Source organism: Macaca thibetana, chromosome 19 (genome assembly GCF_024542745.1).
Source record: "Macaca thibetana thibetana isolate TM-01 chromosome 19, ASM2454274v1, whole genome shotgun sequence".
NCBI classification, from domain to species: Eukaryota; Metazoa; Chordata; class Mammalia; order Primates; family Cercopithecidae; genus Macaca; species Macaca thibetana.
In genome coordinates this window covers 38376804-38400071 of record NC_065596.1, presented here as the reverse complement: position 1 = coordinate 38400071, position 23268 = coordinate 38376804, and the positions used below count along the sequence as shown (strand labels likewise).

At 45.3% G+C, this 23268-nt stretch overlaps 2 protein-coding genes across 2 annotated transcripts in view; one reads left to right on the top strand and one right to left on the bottom strand.

The window, feature by feature from the left end:
- ERVK3-1 (endogenous retrovirus group K3 member 1) overlaps nt 1–23268 on the bottom strand; it is a 226536-nt gene that overhangs the window by 182859 nt on the left and 20409 nt on the right. The window lies entirely within an intron of this gene.
- Nucleotides 1–23268, top strand: part of ZSCAN18 (zinc finger and SCAN domain containing 18) — a 407087-nt gene that overhangs the window by 365713 nt on the left and 18106 nt on the right. The window contains exons 2-3 of the mRNA XM_050768621.1: nt 3863–3941; nt 4401–4459. The gene's annotated coding sequence lies outside the window, so the exon portion shown is untranslated. The remainder of the gene's footprint in view (nt 1–3862; nt 3942–4400; nt 4460–23268) is intronic.

Here is a 23268-nt window from a genome sequence, read left to right as displayed (position 1 = left end):
GATGGACTCATCCCCTGACCAGTTGTGGTCAGAGAGTAAGCATCCTGAAGAAGTGGTGTCAACTATGATATTGGTATGAGCCTCATGGTTTTGTGTGAATTGTATTCCTCTTGATCTTTAGTGAAAAAAATTTCCTAGCCTGGGCACTGTGGCTCACACTGTGGCCCAGCACTTCAGGAGGCTGAGGTGGGAGGATCACTTGAGTCCAGGAGTTCGGGACCAGCCTGGGCAACAGACAGAGACCCTAACTCTACAAAATGAAATAATAAAAAACAAAAATTTCTTAAATTAGCAGGAATCACTGCTGTAATGAACATATAGTAGTCCTCCCCACCAAATCCAAGGGGGATACATTCCAGTACCATGGTGGATGCCTAAAACCTCATATGACACCAAACCGTATATACAGTTGTCCCTCCATATTTGTGGGGGATTGATTCCACAACTGCCCTCAGACACCAAATCAGATGATGCTCAAGTCCCTGATATAAGATGGTGCGTATTTGCATATAACCTACATACATCTTCCAGTGTACTTTAAGTAATGTCTAGGCCAGGCACAGTGGCTCATGCCTGTAATCCCAACACTTTGGGAGGCCAAGGCAGGCAGATCACCTGAGGTCAGGAGTTCGAGACTAGCCTGGCCAACATGGCAAAACCCCGTCTCTACTAAAAATACAAAAATTAGCTGGGTGTGGTAGCGTGCACCTGTAATCCCAGCTACTAGAGAGGCTGAGGCAGGAGAATCACTTGAACACGGGAGGTGGAGGTTGCAGTGAGCCAAGATCACTCCACTGCACTCCATTCTGGGAGACAGAGTAAGACTCCATCTCCAAAAAAAAAAAAAAAAAAAAAAATAGTCTAGATTACTTGTGTTCCCTAATACAATGTAAATACTTTGTAATTTTTATACTGTATTGTTTAGGAGGTGATGATGAGGGAAAAAGTCTGCACACGCTCAGTACAGATGCAGTGTTTTTTCAAATACTTTCAATCCAAAGTTGGTTGACTATACAAATGTGAAACCCATGCATATGGAGGGCTAACTGTATACTGTTTTTTCTTTTTCTTTTTTTTTTGAGATGGAGCCTCGCTCTGTCGCCCAGGCTGGAGTGCAGTGGCCGGATCTCAGCTCACTGCAAGCTCCGCCTCCCGGGTTTACGCCATTCTCCTGCCTCAGCCTCCCCAGTAGCTGGGACTACAGGCGCCCGCCACCTCGCCCGACTAGTTTTTTTGTATTTTTTAGTAGAGACGGGGTTTCACCGTGTTAGCCAGGATGGTCTCGATCTCCTGACCTCGTGATCCGCCCGTCTCGGCCTCCCAAAGTGCTGGTATTACAGGCTTGAGCCACCGCGCCCGGCCACTGTTTTTTCTTATACTTACCTATGATGAGGTTTAATTTATAAAATAATTTTTAAAGTAAGGGTTACTTGAACACAAGTACTGTGATACCATGATGGTTGATCTAATAACCAAGGTGGCTCTTAAAAGTGACTGATGGCGGGTAAACAGTGTGGACACACTGGACAAATGCCTGGTTCCCATCCTGGGCGGGATGGTGTGGTACAGCCTGGAATTTCATCATGCTCCTCAGAACAGTGTGCAATGTAAAACTTATGAATTGTTTATTTCTGGATTTTCCATTTAAAATTTTCAGACCACAGTTGACCTTGGGTAACAAAGGTGGAGAAGTGAAACTGCCAATCAGGAGAGGCTACTGTAATTCAATCACAGAGGATAGAAACTCCTGACCAAAGAGGATATGAGATATGGACTAGGTGAGTTCCAGATGGATTCTGGGGTAGCCTGGGCCATTGCAAGTGTGGCTGAAATGAGTGGGACACAGGATAGAGAAGAAGGTATCCTGGATTTATGTGGATGGTCCCAATCTAGCACACATGCCCTTAAAAGCAGAGATTACAGGCTGGAGTCAGATGCTGAGGAAGGAGCAAGTAGAGAGCTGAAGTGTGAGGACTCTACTCCCTGTTCCTGGCTTTAAAACTGGAAAGGGGCCGGGCACAGTGGCTCACAACTGTAATCCCAGCACTTTGGGAGGCCGAGGTGGATGGATCATGTGAGGTCAGGAGTTTGAGACCAGCCTGGCCAACATGGCAAAACCCATTTCTACTAAAAATATAAAAATTAACTGGGCATGATGTCATGCACCTATAATCCCAATTGCTTGGGAGGCTGAGGCAGGAGAATTGCTTGAACCTGGGAGGCAGAGGTTGCAGTGAGCCAAGATCGTACCACTACACTCCAGCCTGGGCAAACAGAGCAAGATTCTGTCTCAAAAAAAAAAAAAAAAAAAAACACACACACACACACAAAAACAAAACAAAACAAAAACTTGTGTTCATCAGAAAGCAATATTATGCAAGTGAAAGAAGGGCAAGTGACAGAGTGGGAGAAGACCGTTGTAGAGCCAACAAAGGACTGGCCTCCAAATATATAAAGAACTCAGCATCTCAATAAGAATGAAACTTAATAGAAAAGTTGGCAAATGACTTGAACCAGCCCCCTCATAAACAAGGAAAAGTCCAAATGGCCAATAAGTGCATGCAAATGTGCCCAACTTTACCACTCATCAGAGAAACCACACTAATGGCTAAAATGAAAATAACAGTACCAAGTGTTGACAAGAATGTGCAGCAACTGGGAATCTTATACACCACTGTAGGGGGCACTGTAAACTAGTGTTATCTCCTAACCTGAACATGTGCACCCATGAAGAGACAGCTGCAGTCCTAGGCATTCACCCAACAGAAATACAAACCTGCTTATCAAAAGATACACACACAATGTTCATAGCAGTTTCCTTTGTAGTAACTCCCAACTGGAAACAGCCCAAATATCCATTGACAGGAAGGAAAATGAGCAAATGGTGTATTCACAGTGGAACATTTTATATGATCACATAAAATGATTATTGTGCCCTGGAGGATTACACAACCAAGTGAAGTGGTTATTGCACCATGGAAGATTACACAACCACATGAAAGGGTTATTGTGCCATGGAGTATTACACAGCCTTGCAAAGTGGATATTGTGCCATAGAGTGTTACGCAATGGCGTAAAGTGGTTGTTCTGGCACGGAACGTTATGCATGGCAATGGGTTATTGTGCCATGGAGAGTTACACAACCGCATGAAGAGGTTATTGTGCCATGGAGTCTTACATAACCGCGTAGAGGGGCTATTGTGTCGTGGAGTCTTATACAGCGTGTAAATGGGTTTTTTCGAAGCAGCATCACACAACCGAGTAAAATGGTTATTGTGCACGGAGCGTTAAACGACCGCATGAAGGTGTCAATGTCCATTGGGTCATTCCACACCCCAGTAGAGAAGTGACTCCAGGCCCCAGTCCCCTACGCCGTGAGAGGAAGGAGACACAGCAGCCTACGAATGGGACCCGTGTGAACGAGATTCTGCTGCGACCACGCGCGACCAGGGTGGTGCAGGCTCGCAAGGGGATGTAGGGCTGGTCAATCTGAGAGACAAGGTGCTCGTCCGCGGCGGCTCAAGGCCAGTCCACAGGCGCTCCCGGCGTTTTTTCGTCTGTTAAACCTCACCTACCAGCAGAGGCGAAGGGCAAAGACCCTGAAAGGTAACAGTGCGCGCGCTCCCAGGTTCTGGCTGCCAGGCAGCTGCGGACACGGCCCTGCCCCCCCGACACACTAGGCTTCGCCCCCAGTGTCCGGTGTCGCCGGAAATGTCGCATCCGGGAACTCTGCGCGCCCATGCGCAGAGCCCGAGAGCGCGCCGAGGGGGACGCTGAGGCCGCGGGAAGTGAATTCTGTCCTCTCGCGGCCTCTCGGGTCTCAGTTTCCTCCATTCTCGCCCACCGGTCGCGGAGCCGAGACCTAGTGAAGGTGGCGTCAAGGACTCCAGAGCGGCTGGGGCTGGGCCGTGGCTGCGTGGCTGCTCTTTCTGTCTGGGAGGGTACGCGGCAGCCCTGCTCTGGGCAGGGACTTGTTAGGGGCGCCGGCTTGTGGTTCCGGGCGGGGCGGGCGTGAGGAACTGTCTCCGTCAGGCGCGGACCCTCCCGCGTGTCTTCTCCCCTTGGGGCTCGGGCGTTCTACGCGCATCTCCTCGCCGGGCGCGAACCCCGTAACGCCTCTCCCCGCAGGGCGCGAGCCCCCTACTCCCTCCTCTTCATGGGGCGTGGGCCCCCTATCCCCTTCTCCCCAGTGGGATGCAAACCCCGAATCTCCTCCCCTCTCCGCGTGGAGTGCGGACCCTCTAATTCCCTCTCCTGGTGGGCGCAGACCACCTATTCTCTCCGTTTGGGGCGGGGACTCATTTCTCTTCCTCTCCCCTCCCACTGGAGCGGATCACTTTTTTTTTCTCCCTTCCCTTAACCCCGGACTCACCAGTATTCTTTTTTTTTTTTCCCTGCAGGCACAGATGGCCTTTTCTAATCTTCCCAGGGTGTGGACCCCTCGTCTCTTCCTGCACAGGTGCGGACGCCCCTCCCTTCTCCCTCTCCTCTCCTCACAAGATTTGGACTTGAACAACCTATTCTGCTTCCCGTGTCTTACTCCCTAGGACGTTTTCCCCATTTTTCATCCTACTGTCCCTGACAACCCTGTTCTTCCTCCTTTTCCTTCCCCCAAGAGATGGCTTCCTCCTCTGCCCCTTTAGGGTTGGTGCGGATGCTTCCTTCCCCTTTCTACCCACTGTGAACATTCCCTGCCAGGCTTCCTCCCTTCCCTGCTGGGTTCTGACTCCACTGACTTGCCCTTCCTCGCTTCCCTGCGGTTGTATACTGGGCTGGCCTCTCCACAAACCTCTGATGCCCGAATGCTGATCCCCAGGGACAGGCTTCTCAGACTTTGGTATCCTCAGCTGAGCATCTGCTCTCCCTCAAACTCAGTCTTTCTAGTCTCCGTAAGGAGTGACTCCTTCCACCCACAATCCTCTTCGTCCACCTGGGTATTTCTCTTTTCCCCAATCCCCACATCGTCTCTGTCCAAAATGCCATGCCTTAACCTTTAAGATATTTCCAGAATTCAGTTAGCTGGGCATTTTACAATGACATAAATAAAAATTCAAAAGTAGTATCAGAGGATCTCACCTTTAGTAAGCATAGTTTCATCAAACTTTTGTTCCAGTTAGATATGTATGCAGGTCATCATGTACATGTGTTTCTTTCAACGCTTGTGTGAAAATTTTGAAAACCTCCAGGCTAGAGAAACCCGTACAAGGATACACATTCAACATGTCTCCTAAAGCATGCACTTATAATCCCAGCTGCTCGGGAGGCTGAGGCAGGAGGATCGCTTGAACCTGGGAGGTGGAGGTTGCAGTGAGCCAAGATCGTGCCACTGTACTCCAGCACTGACAGAGCGAGACTCTGTCTCAAAATAAATAAAATAAAATAAATAAATAACATAACATAACATAACATAACATAATTCCAGAATTCAGCCACATCACCACACCTCTTCTCCCTGGTACAGGTATCTTCTTGCTCCCCTGCCTCTGGCCTCCTCACGATTCAGTGGAAGCCTGTCAGGTCATATCTGTCCTCTAAACACTCTCCTTACTCAGTAACAGGCAGAATCCTCACATGCCCTAGGACTGGGGCTGCCGGGCTAAGGACTGTTTGCTGCTGGGTTGTAGGTGATGATAGAGCTTGCATCAGAGTGAAATTCCGTGCCCTAGCTTCTTCCTTGGGCAGTTCATTCTCTGAGGTTGCTTGGTTTTTGGGTTGTAGGCAGTGGATAGAGATTGGGACGGTCTGGGGCTCTAACTTAGAAACTGGATTGCTGGTCTGTGTGCTTCCTCAGTTTGCAGAGAGTGAGCATTTGATAGTGACAAGATTCTGCAGTTCTTTGCCTATTCCCATACTAGAATGCCTACTCTGAGGTTGAGGTCTTCATCTGTCTGATCCACTGCTGAATTATTGGTGCCTAGAACAGGGCCTGGCATACAGGACGTGTTCAGTAAATATTTGCAGAATGAAAGAAAAAGGGCCATCCCTGTGACTACAGGAAGCTGGCCCTTTTCCCACAGACTTAAGATCACAGAGGAGGTGTGTGATGCATCCACTGCACATCTATCTAGTGTGCCCAGGCCATTTTTTTGTTTTTTTTAGAGCATTTTCCTTGGTAATACCAGTGCCTCAGGCAATATGGAGTATGGGGTGTTTGTGTGTGCTTGCGTGCATATGTTTGAAATTGGCATGCTTTCCGTGCTATGAAACTTTGCAACCTGCTTCTCTCCCCAACCTTGTACTAGGTGAAGCTTTCAGCACACCGGCTTTCATTGCTCTATAGTATCCTACCTTGTGAAAATGCCACAGTTTTTTGTTTGTTTTTTTTTTTGCCTTTCCTGTTGATGAACATCTTGGAAATTTCCAGGTTTTCAGCGTTTCCACCAGTGCTTTAGGGGACATGTTGAATGTGTATCCTTGTAAGGGTTTCTCTATCCTGGAGGTTTTCAAAATTTTCACACAAGCGTTGAGAGAAACACATGTACATGATGACTTGCATACATATCTAACTGGAACAAAAGTTTGATGAAACCATGCTTACTAAATGTGAGATCCTCTGATACTACTTTTGAATTTTGATTTATGTCATTGTAAAAAGGATGCCAGTGTTGATCCACCACATCTCTTAGCATTTAGGATTTTTTATTTCAACCTAGTTCTTCTGAATTGTTGTTCAGAGAGGCTGTGGTATGTCTTACACTAATAAAGACATGTTAACGTTGTGGGAACTACCCATAATATAATGTTAACTAGGAAAAACAAAAAAGGATCCAAGTTATATATACAGGTTGACTCCACCTGTTTCAAAATGATTCTCTGTGAAGAAAAGAGGAAGTAAATGCACCCAAGGCTCAACAGTGGGATTATAGATTATTATCGTTGTACTTATTTATGTTTTCCAGATTTTCTGCAATGAACATGCATTAATTTTGCAGTGATATCTTTAATATAAAATATTTAAACAGAATTTGAAGTTTTATTTAAATAGTAAGCTCCCTGCTGGATCCAGAGTAGAATTCTATTTGCCGTATTTTCACTTAACTTTTCTTCTCAGAAACATAGTTAGCTCGCAAAGAGATTAAACAAGATTGAATTTGTATCAGCTGCCAACCACTGGGAGCAGCTAGAGGGCCAGTTAATTCCAGGGTTTGCCACAGGAACCTGTGAGTGCTTTGGACAGCTCTGCCTTGCCCTGACTCCAGTTCTTAGAGGCTGACACTTCTGGCCTTCCTTTACTGTCCTGCAACAAAACCTATTGCCTGGAAAGGGCCTTATAAGTTAGCATTTTCCCAGGTGGTAACTCCATAGTTGTTTTTTAACAGCTTCTGGCTAGCATCATATTTTCCCCCCTTGAACACTTAACAACCATCTCTTGAATGCCTTTTGAGAAACCTGTTATAAGTTCACCTCACCAAGGTGTTAATGAATGATGATCCTGGAATATCTCTCCAGGAGGCATTTCTATTTCCCTTGCCTACTTTATGTTTTGACAAGTTTCTAAAATACTCTAACAGAGAAGTTGAAAAAAAAGAGTATCGTGAATGCCCATCACCCACTCCAAGATTCACCAATTAATGTTTTGCCATATTTGTTTTATATGCCTGTAATATATAACACAATTATATATTATGTATTAATGTATATTTGTGCATATGTGTATACATATTTGTGTATGTATATATTTGTGTGGGGGCATATATATGTATATATGTATTTTTGTATGATATATGTGTATATTTTGTGTATATATGAGTATGTATATTTGTATATATATCTGTGCATATATGTATTTTTGTGTGTGCATATGTTTATGTATGTGTATGTCTACATGTATATATATTTATTACAAGTATGACACTTTGCTGATAAATATGTTGGGTCATATATTCTAATAATAAAGACATTCTTTTGCATAACCATAATACCATATCACACCTAAGAAAATGAGCAATAATTTCCTGTTATCATGTGATAACCCATCCTTTTCAAAATTTCCCAATTCCTAATTATATTATAGCGTTATTATTATCATCTTTTTTTTGAGACAGAGTCTCAGCCTGTTGCCTAGGCTGGAGTGCAATGGCACGATCTTGGCTCAGTGCAAACTCTGCCTCCCGGGTTCAAGTGATTCTTCTGCCTCAGCCTCCCGAGTAGCTGGGATTACAAGTGCATGCCACCATGCCTGGCTAATTTTGTATTTTTAGTAGCGACAGAGTGTCACTGTGTTCCCTGGGCTGGTCTCGAACTCCTGACCTCGAGTGATCCAGCCACCTCAGTCTCCCAAAATCCTGGGATTATAGTCATGAGCCACTGCACCCAGCCATTATGGTATTATTTTTGAGCCAAGTCTTGCCACGGTTGTGAAAAGAAATTAAATGTTGGGACTCCAAACTCACTTAGCCAAAGAGAAAAGTCAAGTTGGGAACTGGGTCAAACAAACCTGCCTCCCCTGTTCCTAAATAAGATGGCTACAAGATGAAATGCTACAGGCCTCCCCCATATTTTGCCCACAAGGAAATTCCAGGTGAGCTGTTGTTAAAACTTAACCATGGCAATGCACATTGATAGCTTATCTTTACAAGTGCAGTCACCCCGGCCTGCCAGACACAAATGCATATCTGATTGTTCTCTTACCCCATTTTGTCTATGTTACCGTAATGTACAATCCCCACATTTTTCCCCTGCCCTTTTTTTTTTTGGAGACAGAGTGTCACCCAGGCTGGAGTGCGGTGGCATGATTTCCGCTCATGCAAGCTCCACCTCCTGGGTTCACACCATTCTCCTGCCTCAGCCTCCTGAATAGCTGGGACTACAGGTGCCTGCCACCACGGCTAATTCTTTGCATTTTTAGTAGAGATGGGGTTTCACCGTGTTAGTAAGGATGGTCTCGATCTGAACTCATGATCCACCTGCCTCGGCCTCCCAAAGTGCTGGGACTACACGCGTGAGCCACCATACCCGGCCCCTGACCCTTTTCTTTACATGAAAATTGTGTTTCTCAATATCCAGCCCGCTCCCCTTTAAATTTTTTTTTTTTTTTTTTTTTTTTTTTGAGACGGAGCCTCACATCATCGCCCAGGCTGGAGTGCAGTGGTACGATCTCGGCTCACTGCAACACCTCTGCCTCCTGGGTTCCAGTGATTCCCCTGCCTCAGCCTCCCAAGTAGCTGGAATTACAGGTCCCCACCACCATGCCTGGCTAATTTTTGTGTTTTTAGTAGAGACGGGATTTCACCATGTTGGCCAGGCTGGTCTCAAACTCCAGACCTCAGGTGATCTGCCCCCCTTGGCCTCCTTAAGTGCTGGGATTACAGGTGTGAGCTACCGCGCCTGGCCTAAACTTTTTTTTTTTTTTGAGAAGGAGTCTCACTCTGTCACCCAGGCTAGAGTGCAGTGGCATGATCTCTGCTCACTGCAACCTCCCTCTCCTGGGTTCAAGCATTTCTACCTCAGCCTCCCCAGTAACTGGGATTACAGGCATGTGCCACCATGCCTGGCTAATTTTTTTATATTCTTAGTGGAGACGGAGTTTCACCATGTTGGCCAGGCTGATCTCAAATTCCTGACGTCAAGTTATCCACCTGCCTTGGATAACCCAGCCCCCTTTAAATTTGGAGCCCTTGGCCGGGCACAGTACCTCATGCCTATAACCCCAGCACTTCAGGAGGCCAAGGCGGGCAGATCACGAGGTCAGGAGATTGAGACCATCCTGGTCAACATGGTGAAACCCTGTCTACTAAAAATACAAAAATTAGCCGGGCGTGGTGGTGGGTGCCTGTAATCCCAGCTACTCCGGAGGCTGAGGCAGGAGAATTGCTTGAACCTGGGAGACGAAGATTGCAGTGAGCCGAGATTGCGCCATTGCCCTCCAGCCTGGCAACAGAGCGGGACTCCATGTCAAAAAATAAATAGATAAATTAATTAAATAATTTGGAGCCCTCAAAATCACTTTTGGAGAAAGCCATAGACCTGTCTACTGGACGCGTCCTTAACTTTAGCAAATAAATTTCCTAAGATGATTGAGACTTGTCTCATCATTTTCCTCTATTGACAAGGTTTTTGCACTGTTGTGGTTTTTTGCTTTTTATTTTGAAATAATTAGGATTCACAGGAGGTTACAAAGAAACATATAGAGAGGTACTGTACACCTTTCAACTAGCCTCTCCCAGTGTTAATATTTTGCATATGGGATGCAGTGATTTGTTGTATCAAAACCAGGAAATTGACATTGGAACAACCTACAGAGCTTATCAGATTTCACTAATTATATATGCACTCATTTGTGTATGTTGTCGTTGTGTGAAATTTTATGCTGTGAAGCTTTGTGTAACCACCGTAATCAAGATTCTTGACAGTAGCTTACTGCAGGACCCCTTTGTGCTCCTCTTGGGTAGCCATCCTCACACTCCCATCCCCAACCCCTAACTAAAAAGCAAAAACTTCTTTTTTGTTTTTGTTTTTGTTTTTTTGTTTTTGTGTTTGAGACAGAATCTCGCTCTGCCGCCCAGGCTGGAGTATAGTGGTGTGATCTTGGCTCACTGCAACCTCCACTTCCTGGCCTCAAACAATTCTCCTGCCTCAGCCTCCCAAATAGCTGGGATTACAGGCATGTGCCACCACAGCCAGCTAATTTTTTTGTATTTTTACTAGAGATGGGGTTTCACCCTGTTGGCCAGACTGGTCTCGAACTCCTAACCTCAAATGATCTACCCACCTTGGCCTCCCAAAGTGCTGGGATTACAGGCATAAGCGCCTGGCCCTGTCGACTGTTAGTCTGTGCTCCGTCTCTGTAATTACGTTATTTGGTAAATGTTAGGAAAGTGGAATCATGAAGTATATATATTTTCGAGATCGGCTTCTTTTTACTCAGAATTTCCTTGAGGTCCATCCAAGTTACTGTATCAGTAGTTCCTTTTTACTGACAAGTATTCTATGGTATCTTAGTTTATTTTTTACTGCTATAACAATACCTGAGACTGAGTAATTTACAAAGAACAGAAATTTGTTTTTTGTAGTTCTGGAGGCTGAAAGTGCAAGATCAAGGCACAGGTATTTGGTCTGGTGAAGGTCTGCTTGCTGTGTCCTCACATGGCAGAAGGAAGAAAGACAGCAAACTCCTCCTGCAAGCCCTTTTTGTAATTGCATTAATCCTTTCATGAGAGCAGACCTCTGAGACCCCTTATGACCTAAACGCTTCCCAGAAGGCTACGCCTCCCAACACTCTTGCATTGGGAATTTAATTTTCCAGCACATGGAGCCAGGTGTGGTGGCTCATGCCAACAATCCCAGCACTTTGGGAGGTTGAGGTAGGAGCATCACTTAAGCCCAGGAGTTGAAACCAGACTGGGCAACATAGGGAGACCTAGTCTCTAACAGTAACAACAAAACATCTACGTATCTATCTATATTTATATATACATACACACATATGTATATATTTTTCCCAACTTTGGAGGGCATGCATTCAAATCATTGCACATGGTATGAGTGTACCAAGGTTTGTTTAACCATTCATTCATTGGAAGACATCAGGATAGTTTCTAGTTACTGGCCATTGTGAATAAAGTGACCATAACTTTAGTGGACAGGTGTTTGTGTGAGCCTTTGTAAGTCTTCTATGAACGTGTGACGTCTTTTCGTTTATTTGTATCATCTTTAACTTCATTGAGCAGTGTTTTGTAGTTTCCAGTGTATAAGTTTTTTGTCTCTTTAGTTAAGATACTATTATAAATGCAATTTTTTCTTAATTTTCTTTTTGGATTGTTCATTGTTAGTGTATAGAAATGCAACAGATTTTTCTGTGTTGGTTTTCTTTTTCTTTTTCTTTTTTTTTTTTTTTTGAGACAGAGTCTTCCTCTGTCGCCCAGGCTGGAGTGCAGTGGCTGGATCTCAGCTCACTGCAAGCTCCCCTCCCGGGTTTACGCCATTCTCCTGCCTCAGCCTCCCGAGTTGTTGGGACTACAGGCACCCGCCACCTCGCCAGGCTAGTTTTTTGTATTTTTTAGTAGAGACGGGGTTTCACCGTGTTAACCAGGATGGTCTTGATCTCCTGACCTCGTGATCCACCCATGTTGGCCTCCCAAAGTGCTAGGATTACAGGCTTGAGCCACTACGCCTGGCGTCTGTGTTGGTTTTCTATTCTGCAACATTGCTGAATTTGTTAGTTTCAACAGGTTTGTGCGTGTTGTAATCGTCAGTGTTTTCCCTATGTAAAATCACGTTATCTGTGAATTGAGATAATTTTACTTCCTCTTTTCCTTTTGTAGATGTCTTTTATTTGTTTTTCTTGCCTAATTGTTCTGGCCAGAACTTCCAATACATACTACGTTGAATAGAAGTGGTGAAGGCGGCCATAATTCTCTTGTTTCCGATCTTAGAAGAAAGTTTTATTTATTTTGTGTTTTAGACAGGGTGTCACTGTGTCCAGACTGGAGTGCACGGTGCCATCATTGCTCACTATAGCCTCGAACTCAGGCTCAAGTGATCCTCCTACCTTGGCCTCCTGAACAGCTGCCACTGCAGATGCATGCCACCATGCCCAGCTAATTTTTTTACTTTTTGTAGAGACAGTGTCTCACTCTGTTGCCCACATTAGTCTCAAACTCCTGGGCTCAAGCATTCCTCTCACCTCAGCCTCTCGAAGCACTAGGGTTACAGGCATGAGTCACTGCACCCAGCCAAGTTTTATTAATGTCCTTCACCATTGAGCATGATGTAAGATGTGAATTTTTCATATGTGTCCTTTATTATTTTGAGGTAGTTTCCTTCCACACCTAGTTTATTGAGTGTTTTATTTTAATCATGCCAGGGTGTTAGGGCTGGGTGCAATGGCTCACACCTGTAATCTGGGCATTTTGGGAGGCTGAGATGGGCATATCGCTTAAGCACAGGAATTTGAGACCAGATTAAGCAAGGTGGCAAAACCCCATCTGTGCAAAAAATAAAAAATTACCGGGAGTCATGACTTATGCATGTAGTCCCAGCTATGGGGAGACTGAGGTGGGAGGGTCACCTTACCCCAGGGCAGTCAAGGCTTCAGGGAGCCATGATTGCACCACTGCACTCCAGCCTGGGTCACAGAGTAAGACTGGTCTCAAAAAAATGAAATAGAAAGTAAAGAAAGGCAGGGGTCGGGTGCTGAATTTTGTGCAATGCTTTTAATGCATCATTTGAGATGGTCATGTTGTTTTCTTTATCCTGTTACTGTGATGTATTACATTAATTAATTTTCATATGTTGAAATATCCTTGGATTCCATGAATAAGTCCTACTTGGTCATGGGGTGTAATCCTTGCAATACACTGATGAATTCGGTTTCCTAGTATTTTGATGAAGATTTTCCATGAACATTTAAGGGATATGGTTTCTAGGTTTCTTGTAGTGTGCTTGCCTGGCTTTGGTATCAAGGTAATGCTAGCCTCATAGGATGAGTTAGGAAGTGTTCCCTCTTCATGTTTTGGAAGAGTCTGAGAGGAATTGGTATTAATTATTTTTTAATTGTTTGGTACATGCTGGTCATGGTGGCTCATGCCAGTAATCCCAGGACTTCGGGAGGCCAAGGTGGGAGGATTGCTTGAGGCCAGGAGTTCAGGACCAGCCTGGACAACATAGTGAGACCATGTCTCTATTTAAAAAAACAAAACTTTATAAGTAGCTGCACATGGTGGCGCATACCTATAGTCCCAGCTACTCTGGAGACTGAGGCAGGAGGATTGATTGAGCCCAGGAGTTGGAGGCCACTGTGAGCTGTGATCACACCACTGCACCCCTGCTGGGGTAGCAGAATGAGACCCTGTCTTAAAAAAAATTTTTTTTCGGGGGGTTCAGTTTTAACCATGCAAACAACCCTGAGAGCTACTGTTGAATGCCACAGGTCCAAGACAAGAGCATGTGGATGGTGCAGTCCTGCTTACGTGGAGTTCAGGGCCAATCAAAGCAGTCTGTAGTAATGGTAGTAATGGAGGTTAGAGCAGTGATTACCTCCAGAAAATGGGAATTTTTTTTTTTTTTTTGGGACGGAGTCTCGCTCTGTCCCCCAGGCTGGAGTGCAGTGGCGCGATCTTGGCTCACTGCAAGCTCCACCTTCCAGGTTCACACCATTCTCCTGCCTCAGCCTCCCGAGTAGCCGGGACTACAGGTGCTTGCCACCACGCCCGGCTAATATTTTGTATTTTTAGTAGAGACAGGGTTTCACCATGTGGATGAGGATGGTCTCAATCTCCTAACCTTGTGATCCACTCGCCTTGGCCTCCCAAAGTGCTGGGATTGCAGGTGTGAGCCACCGCGCCTGGCCTAAAAATGGGAATGTTTTATATCATGGATTGTCCTGGTTGCCCAGCTGCGTACACATATGAAAACTCATGAAAATACATCTAAAGACTCAGTGAGTCGTCCACTTTGAATTTATTCTGTTTAAATTATGCTTCAGTTTATAATAAAAAGGTGGTTACAGCTTGGACCACAGTGGTGGAGGAAGTGTAAATTGGTAGGATACTGGGTGTATTTGAAAGTCAGAGCTGACAGCATAGGTGTGACTTTTGAGAAGAGGGAGAGTGGAGAATGGAGGATGTCCATCCCAGTGGAGCAGGTTTCTAGTCCCTTCCACTGAGAAAATGGGGTGGCTGTGTACTGGGATAGGGAAGACTCAGGGAGAAGCAGCATGGGCCATGCCACAGCCTTTGGTCTCTTCAGGGTGTAATGACGGGCAGAGTTCTAAGGGTTGGGAGGCCTAGACAGTCCAGTATGCATATCTGGATTCAGAGGAGGCAAGTGGGTGGGACAGGTGAAGTGAGAATGGTAATGGGAGTGGAGAGGAGAGTGGAAGATGATTTGTATTTGGATAGACAGAAAAGCAAAGCATCAGGAGACACTGAAGAAGCATCTTGGGGACAGTTGGAGATCAAGTTCTCTTCAGTGAAGGGACTTCAGAAATACAGCTAGAGGATGGGCATGATGGCTCACGCCTATACTCGCAGAACTCTGGAAAGCTGAAGCCAGAGGATCACTTGAGACCTGGAGTTTGAGACCAACCTGGGCAAAATAGACCTATCTCTACAGAAAATAATTGTTTAAAAATTAGCTGGGAGTGGCCGGGCGTGGTGGTTCATTCCTGTAGTCCCAGCACTTTGAGAGGCCAAGGCAGGGGGATCACGAGGTCAGGAGATTGGAACCATCCTGGCTAGCATGGTGAAACCCTGTCTCTACTAAAAATACAAAAAAATTAGCCGGGCATGGTGGCGGGTGCCTGTAGTCCCAGCTACTCGGAAGGCTGAGGCAGGAGAATGGCATGAACCCGGGAGGTGGAGCTTGCAGTGAGCTGAGACTGCGCCACTGCACTCCAGCCTGGGTGACAGAGCGAGACTGCATCTCAAAAAAAAAAAAAAATTAGCTGGGAGTGCTAACATGCACCTGTGGTCTCAGCTACTTAGGAGGCTGAGGTGGGAGGAGCCTAGGAGATTGAGTTTAGGCTGGGCAACATAGCTAGACCCTGTCCCTTTTTAAAAATCGTAATATCTAAAGTGATATTTATTTGCTATCCTTCATCCATCTTCATATTCTCTTCCTACCATGCAAGTGTATAACTCAAAATCTGTATATACCTGGTTAATTTATTTTGGTAGGATGTGTGTGTGTGCACATATGATTTTGTAAAAACTTTCTTTGGAAATACGATATACATGCTAAAAAAATACATAAACATAAAACTAAAAGTTTTCACAAAGTAAATATACTGTACACTTTCAGTAAATATACTTCCTCTTTCATATGCCTAAGAAATGTACCCATATTTTTCTGTACTCTTAGTTTATTCACTTTTGTAAATGTGTGGTATTTTACCATTCCCCAGTTGGTGACATTTGGGTAGTGTCTAGTCTCAGGCTATTATGAAGAAGGTTTCTATGAACATACATACACATTTCTCTTTGTTGTACACTTGCAAGTGGAATTGCTGTGTCACAGAATGGGCACAGCATCAGATATAGTAGATACTGGCCTGGCTGATGTTAATATTTACACACTACCATTCTAACTCTAGCAGCTTCTTCTCTAAGGATTCACAAATTTTCCCCTTTTCCTGTTCAGCCTGGGAAACAAAAGTCAAATGGAAGCATTAACTCGGGTTGTTTTTGGGAAAGAACCATCCAATTTTGTGAACATGAAAAGGTTCTTCGGGGATGATTCATGTTTATCTGCATTAGGAGAAGTCTGGGAATGTGAGGACCAGGTAGAAATGCTCCATAGAAATCCAGAGGTGCATTTGAGGCAAACGGCATCCACGCACAAGGACCCAGAGCATCTGTGAGGGGCTGTGGTCACCGTGACCATTGTGGTCATCTGCTCAGTCCTAGCTGCATGTCAAAGAGGTCCTTGAACAACAGGTTTCTGTGAACATGATTCAAAGGTTAAATATATTAGTTACATACATAATTGTCAGAAAGGCTCTAAAGGTCAAATTCTTGAGGAAAATGATGACTGTAGAGCAGCCATCAGCCAGGGTGGACAACCTAGGCACCTGGATGAAGATCTAACAAGGAGATGAGCCTTCAAAACGTAACGAAGGTGGTAACTCCTTCAGCCTTTCTGCGCACCTTAGTGAACATGTAATTGCCAGAGAAAGGAACAACACAAAGGAGAAGGACATGAGGTGGTGTTTGATAAGGACACATGTCCTTATGAACACAATGGCAGTATCTCTGAAAATGAATAAAATGACTGCAGTGAATGTAGACTATCTGTTAGAAATCTCATTTCATCAGTGACCAGAGGACTCATACTGAAGAGAGCCCTTATACCTGTAATGACTGCAGAAAATCCCTCTCTAAGAATTACAACCTGATTGTACATAAAAAAATCACAGGAGAGAAATCCCATAAATGCAATCAGTGGGAAAGCCTTCAATGCTGGTCCGCCTTTACCAAGCATGAGAAGACCCACATAGGAGAGAAGCCCTGTGAAAGGAATCCCAGCTGTGGGAAGGCCTTCAGCTGCCACTCTTCCCTTGTTTTGCATCTCAGAAGTCATACTGGGGAAAAACTATTCAAATGTAATGAATGTGAAAAATCCTTTTCTGATGTCTCCCACCTTATTGTCCATCTGAGAATTCACACGTGAGGAGATCCCTGTGTATGCACTGGTTGGAGAAAGGCCTTCACTGATCACACATAACTTATTAAACATGGGAGAATTCACATTGGAAAGAAACCCTCTATGTGTGTGGAGTGTGGAAAATTCTCCAACCACAGCGGTCACCTCTTTTGCATCCAAAAAATCATTCTGGAAATAAATCTCGTGAGTTAAACAATGTGAAAAAACTTTCATCGGGATTATGTACCTCATAAGGCACAAGAGGATTCATACTGGTGAGAAGGTCTGTGGCTGTAACCAGTGTCAAACTTTTCAGGAACATCATGGGCCTCATCTGGCACCGGAGGACTCATACTGGTGAGAAGCCCTACAAGTGTAATCAGTGTGGCAAAGCCTTCAGGGACAGCTCCTGTCTGACCAAGTACAGGAAGGTACGTGCTCAGGCAACCTTGTACCAGTGTGTCTAGTGTGGGAAAGTTCCCAAGTATCTGTGCTCTTGCTGGACACCAGAGTTGACACACTGGACTGACACCTATGGGGATTCAGTGAGCATGTGTGGCAGTGACTGATCTGATTCTCTTTACTTACGTGTTGTCAGAGACTTCATGTTGAAGAGTTTATGTTGTTTGAAAATAACGAATCTGGTTTTCCCTGTATAAATGGAAGAACAAAGCCTGGATGACAGCACGTGTTTACAGCATGGTGCACTCAATATTTTATTTTATTTATTTTTAAGATGGAGTTTCACCCTTGTCACCCAGACTGCAGTGCAATGGTGCGATCTCAGCTCCCTGCAGCCTCTGCCTCCTGGGTTCAAGTGATTCTCCTGCCTCAGACTCCTGAGCAAGTAGCTGGGATTACAGGTACCCACCATCACACTAATTTTTTTGTATATTTTTTTTTTTTTTTGTATTTTTTTGTATTTTTGTAGTAGAGACGGGGTTTCACCGTGTTAGCCAGGATGGTCTCGATCTCCTGACCTCGTGATCCGCCCGTCTCAGCCTCTCAAAGTGCTGGGATTACAGGCTTGAGCCACCGCACCCGGCCTTTTTTGTATTTTTTTAAGTAGAGACACAGTTTCACCATGTTGGTCAGGCTGGTCTTGAACTCCTGACCTGAAGTGATCTGCCCACCTTGACCTCCCAAAGTGATGGGATTACAGGTATGAGCCACTGTGCCCAGCCTGTACTGAATATTTTAAACCCGCTGTTGAGACTTCCTCAGAATAAAGATTCCTTTCTTTTTTTGTAGGGGGACGGAATCTCACTCTGTCACCCTAGCTGGAGTGCAGTGGCACAATCTTGGCTCACTGCAAGCTCCGCCTCCCAGGTTCATGCCATTCTCCTGCCTCAGCCTCCTGAGTAGCTGCAACTACAGGCGCCCGCCACCACACCCGGCTAATTTTTTTGTGTTTTTAGTAGAGACGGGGTTTCACCGTGTTAGCCAGGATGGTCGCGATCTCCTGACCTCATGATCCACTAATTTTGACTTTTCAGTCTTATTATTTAAGAACAGATGTCTTGGCCAGGCACGGTGGCTCACGACTGTAATCCCAGCACCTTGGGAGGCCAAGGTGGGCAGATCACGAGGTCAGGAGTTCAAGACCAGCCTGACCAACATGCTGAAACTCCATCTCTACTAAAAATACAAAAAAAATCAGCTGGGCATGATGGCGCCCACCTGTAATCCCAGCTACTCAGGAGGCTGAGGCAGGAGAATTGTCTGAACCCAGGAGGCAGAGGTTGCAGTGAGCAGAGATCAAGCCACTGCACTCCAGCCTGGGCGACAGAGGGAGACTCTGTCTCAAAAAAAAAAAAAAAAGTCTTTTGAGACATGATCTCTTTCTGTCGCCCAGGTTGGAGTGCAGTGCTGCAACCATGGCTTGCTGCAGCCTCGACCTCTAGGCCCCAGATGTCCTCTCACCTCAACCTCCTACATAGCTGGAGCTACCAGCATGCACCACCTCGCCTGGCTAATTTTTTTTTATGTTTTGTAGAGTCAGCGTCTCACCATGTTGCTCAAGTTGGTCTTAAACTCCTGGGCTGAAGTGATCCTCTTGCCTCATCCTCACAAAGTGCTGGTATTACAGGTGTGAGCCATTGTGCCTGGCCTAGAATGTTCTTAATGGCATCTAGCATAGTGAATCATTTCCAGAAGGTTTTTAATTTACTTTCCCTGGATCCATCCAAGGAATCACTACTATCTGTGGCAGCTATAGCCTTACAAAATACATACTTTTTTTTTTGATAAGGAGTCTCACTCTGTTGCCCCGGCTAGAGTGCAGTGGTGTGATCTCAGCTCACTGCAACCTCTGCCACCTGGGTTCAAGCGATTTTCATGCCTCAGCCTCCTGAGTAGCTGGGATTACAGGCACTCATCACCACGCCTGGCTAATTTTTTGTATTTTTAGTAGAGATGGGGTTTCGCCATGTTGACCAAGCTGTTCTCGAACTCCTGACCTCTGTCTCTCAAAGTGCTGGTATTACAGGCGTGAGCCACCACACCCGGCCCAGACTTTTTTTTTTTTTTTTGAGAGAGTCTCGCTGTGTCGCCCATGCTTGAGTGCAGTGGCACTATCTCAGCTCACAGCAACCTTCATCTCGCCTCCCAGGTTGAAGCAATTCTCCTGCCTCAGTCTCCTGAGTAGCTGGGACTACAGGCATCCGCCACCATGCCCAGCTAATTTTTGTATTTTTAGTATAGGCGGGGTTTCACCATGTTGGCTAAGCCGGTCTCGAACTCCTGACCTCAGGTGATCCACCCGCCTGCCTCCCAAAGTGTTGGGATTACAGGTATGAGCCACCGCGCCTGGCTGGCCCAGACTTTTCTTCTGCATCTTCCTCGCCTCTCTCAGCCTTCACAGAAATGAAGAGTCAGGACCTTGCTCTGGATTAGGCTTTGGCTTAAGAGAATGTTAGCTCTCTTTGGGTAGTTTGATTTCCTATCCAGACCATTAAAGCTCTCTCCCTATTGGCAACAAGGCTGTTTCAGTTTCTTGTCATTCATATATTCACTGGAGTCACGCTTTTCATTTCCCTCAAGTTTTTCTCTTGCCATCATGATTTGGCTGTTTGGCACAAGAGGGCTAAGTTTGGGCCTTTCATTTGACACACCTTCCTCACTAAGTTTAATCATTTCTAGCTTTTGATTTGAAGTTAGAGGTTTGGCTCTTCCTTTCACTTGAACACTTAGTGGCCATTGTAGGGTTATTAACTGGCCTAATTTCAATATTGTTTTGTCTCAGGGAATAGGGAGGCCTGAGGAAAGAGAAAGAGACAGAGCGTGTGTATGAGTGAGCAATAGCACGTTGGTAGAGGAGTCAGGACACACAATTATCTGCTAAGTTCATTGTCTTATATACGTGTGGTTCCTTTCACTCCAGGACAATTACAATAGTTACAACAAAAATTACCACAGATCACCATAACAGATAATAATAATGCAATAGTTTGAAGTATTTTGAGAATTACCAAAATGTGACACAGAGACACAAAGAGAGCATATGCTGTTTGATAAATGGTGACAATAGACTTAATTGACACAGGTTGCCACAAACCTTCAACTTGTAAAAAATGCAGCATCTGCATAGGATAATTAAGCAAAGTGCAAGAAAATAAGGTAAGGCCTATACCTGGAAGTTAGTCCTGACACAGAACCCTAAAGACTTACTGTATTTCCTTTATTCTGTGATGCATATCTTGCCATATTTTAACATCTGAAATCAAATCAGGTTAGTCAATGACGTGGTTTAATTGGCAGCCTTTTTTTTTTTTTTTTTTTTTTTTTAAGAGTCTCACTGTGTCATCCAGGCTGGAGTACAGTGGTGCAATCTTGGCTCACTGTAGCCTCCGCCTGCCAGGTTCAAGCAATTCTGCCGCCTCAGCCTCTCAAGTAGCTGAGATTAGAGGTGCACGCCACCACACCCAGCTAATTAAGGTATTTTATTAGAGACGGGGTTTTGCCAGGCTGGTCTTGAACTCCTGACCTCAGGCCACCTCGGTCTCCCAAAGTGCTGGGATTACAGGTGTGAGGCACCGTGCCTCAGGCAGCCTTTTATTGGCACATAAAATGTACATGTTACCATCTGTTGTCTGGGAATCAATGAAATAAGAGTAATATCAGAAAGAAGAATTGAATGATTAGTGAGATTAGTCCATTTGAGGAGAAATGGAACTCTCAAGGAAAAAATCTGTTGCTGAGATGACAATATTGACATATATGATACAGTACAAAATGGCGAGTCTGTGTGCCATTGTAGTCCCTCCTACCTTGCTGAATAATCATTGTTATCCCCCTTCTTTCTTACAGCCTGTGTCAGCCATGATTGTTATTTTCTTGCAAGATTTTTAAAGTTCATAATGTGGAGGGAAGCCAAACAGCACAGAAGAGTATATGTTGTTTTGTTTTTTTTTGAGATGGAGTCTCACTCTGTTGCCCAGGCTGGAGTGCGGTGGCGCGATCTCGGCTCACTGCAAGCTCCGCCTCCCGGGTTCAAGCCATTCTCCTGCCTCAGCCTCCCGAGTAGCTGGGACTACAGGCGCCCGCCACCAGGCCCGGCTAATATTTTTGTATTTTTTTTTTTAGTAGAGACGGGGTTTCAGCTTGTTAGCCAGGATGGTCTCGATCTCCTGACCTCGTGATCCACCCGCCTTGGCCTCCCAAATTGCTGGGATTACAGGTGTGAACCACGCCAGCTGAGTATCTTTTTTTCTTTTTTTTTTTTTTTTTTTGAGACGGAGTCTCGCTCTGTCATCCAGGCTGGAGTGCAGTGGCCAGATCTCAGCTCACTGCAAGCTCCGCCTCCCGGGTTTACGCCATTCTCCTGGCTCAGCCTCCCGAGTAGCTGGGACTACAGGCTCCCGCCACCATGCCTGGCTATTTTTTTTGTATTTTTTAGTAGAGACGGGGTTTCACCGTGTTAGCCAGGATGGTCTCGATCTCCTGACCTCATGATCCGCCCATCTCGGCCTCCCAAAGTGCTGGGATTTCAGGCTTGAGCCACCACTCTTTTTTTCTTTTTTAGATGGAGTTTTGCTCTTTTGCCCAGGCTGGAGTGCAGTGGCCAGATCTCAGCTCACTGCAAGCTCCGCCTCCCGGGTTTACGCCATTCTCCTGGCTCAGCCTCCCGAGTAGCTGGGACTACAGGCTCCCGCCACCATGCCTGGCTATTTTTTTTGTATTTTTTAGTAGAGACGGGGTTTCACCGTGTTAGCCAGGATGGTCTCGATCTCCTGACCTCATGATCCGCCCATCTCGGCCTCCCAAAGTGCTGGGATTTCAGGCTTGAGCCACCACTCTTTTTTTCTTTTTTAGATGGAGTTTTGCTCTTTTGCCCAGGCTGGAGTGCAGTGGCCGGATCTCAGCTCACTGCAAGCTCCGCCTTCCAGTTTCCAGCGATTCTCCTGCCTCAGCCTCCCAAGTAGCTGGAATTACAGGCGCCTGCCACCATGCCTGTTAAATAAGCTGCCTAAACAGGGAAAAGTCACCATCCTTATGGAGCTTCTACTGTAGCTTTTAAACTGAAATACCTTTTGGTCACTATCTATGTGTATGCATGTGTGCATTTTGAGCCTTTTATTTATAAAAGAAAACATAATATGCCTGGTAGCTAATAGGTGCTCATTTAAGTGTGTGATCTCTGGCTGCTCAGAAGGCCTATATAGGAAACTCAACCCTAATTAAAGAAAAAAAGTATGTGAAATGACATGAACACATTGGTGCAGGGCCGTGCAGCCTGGTTAGGAGTGAGACTCCCTCTCAAAAAACAAGAGAGAAAAAAAAAGGCCGGGCGCGGTGGCTCACACCTGTAGTCCTAGCACTTTGGGAGGCCGAGGTGGGCGAATCACCTGAGATCAGGAGTTTCAGACCAGCCTGGCCGACATGGTGAAACCCCGTCTCTACTAAAAATGCAAAAATTAGCTGGGTGTGGCAGCACATGCCTGTAATCCCAGCTACTAAGGAGACTGAGGCAGGAGAATTGCTTGAATTCAGGAGGCAGAATTTGCAATGAGCTGAAATTGCATCACTGCACTCCAACCTTGGCAACAGAGCAAGACTCTGTCTCAAAGAAAAAAAAAAAAAAAAGAAGAAAAAGAAAAAAAAAGTGTTTATGGGAAAGCACAAGACTCAGAATAGCTAAAATAATTTTGAAACACAAAAAAAGTGGGAGGAATAACTGCACCTGAT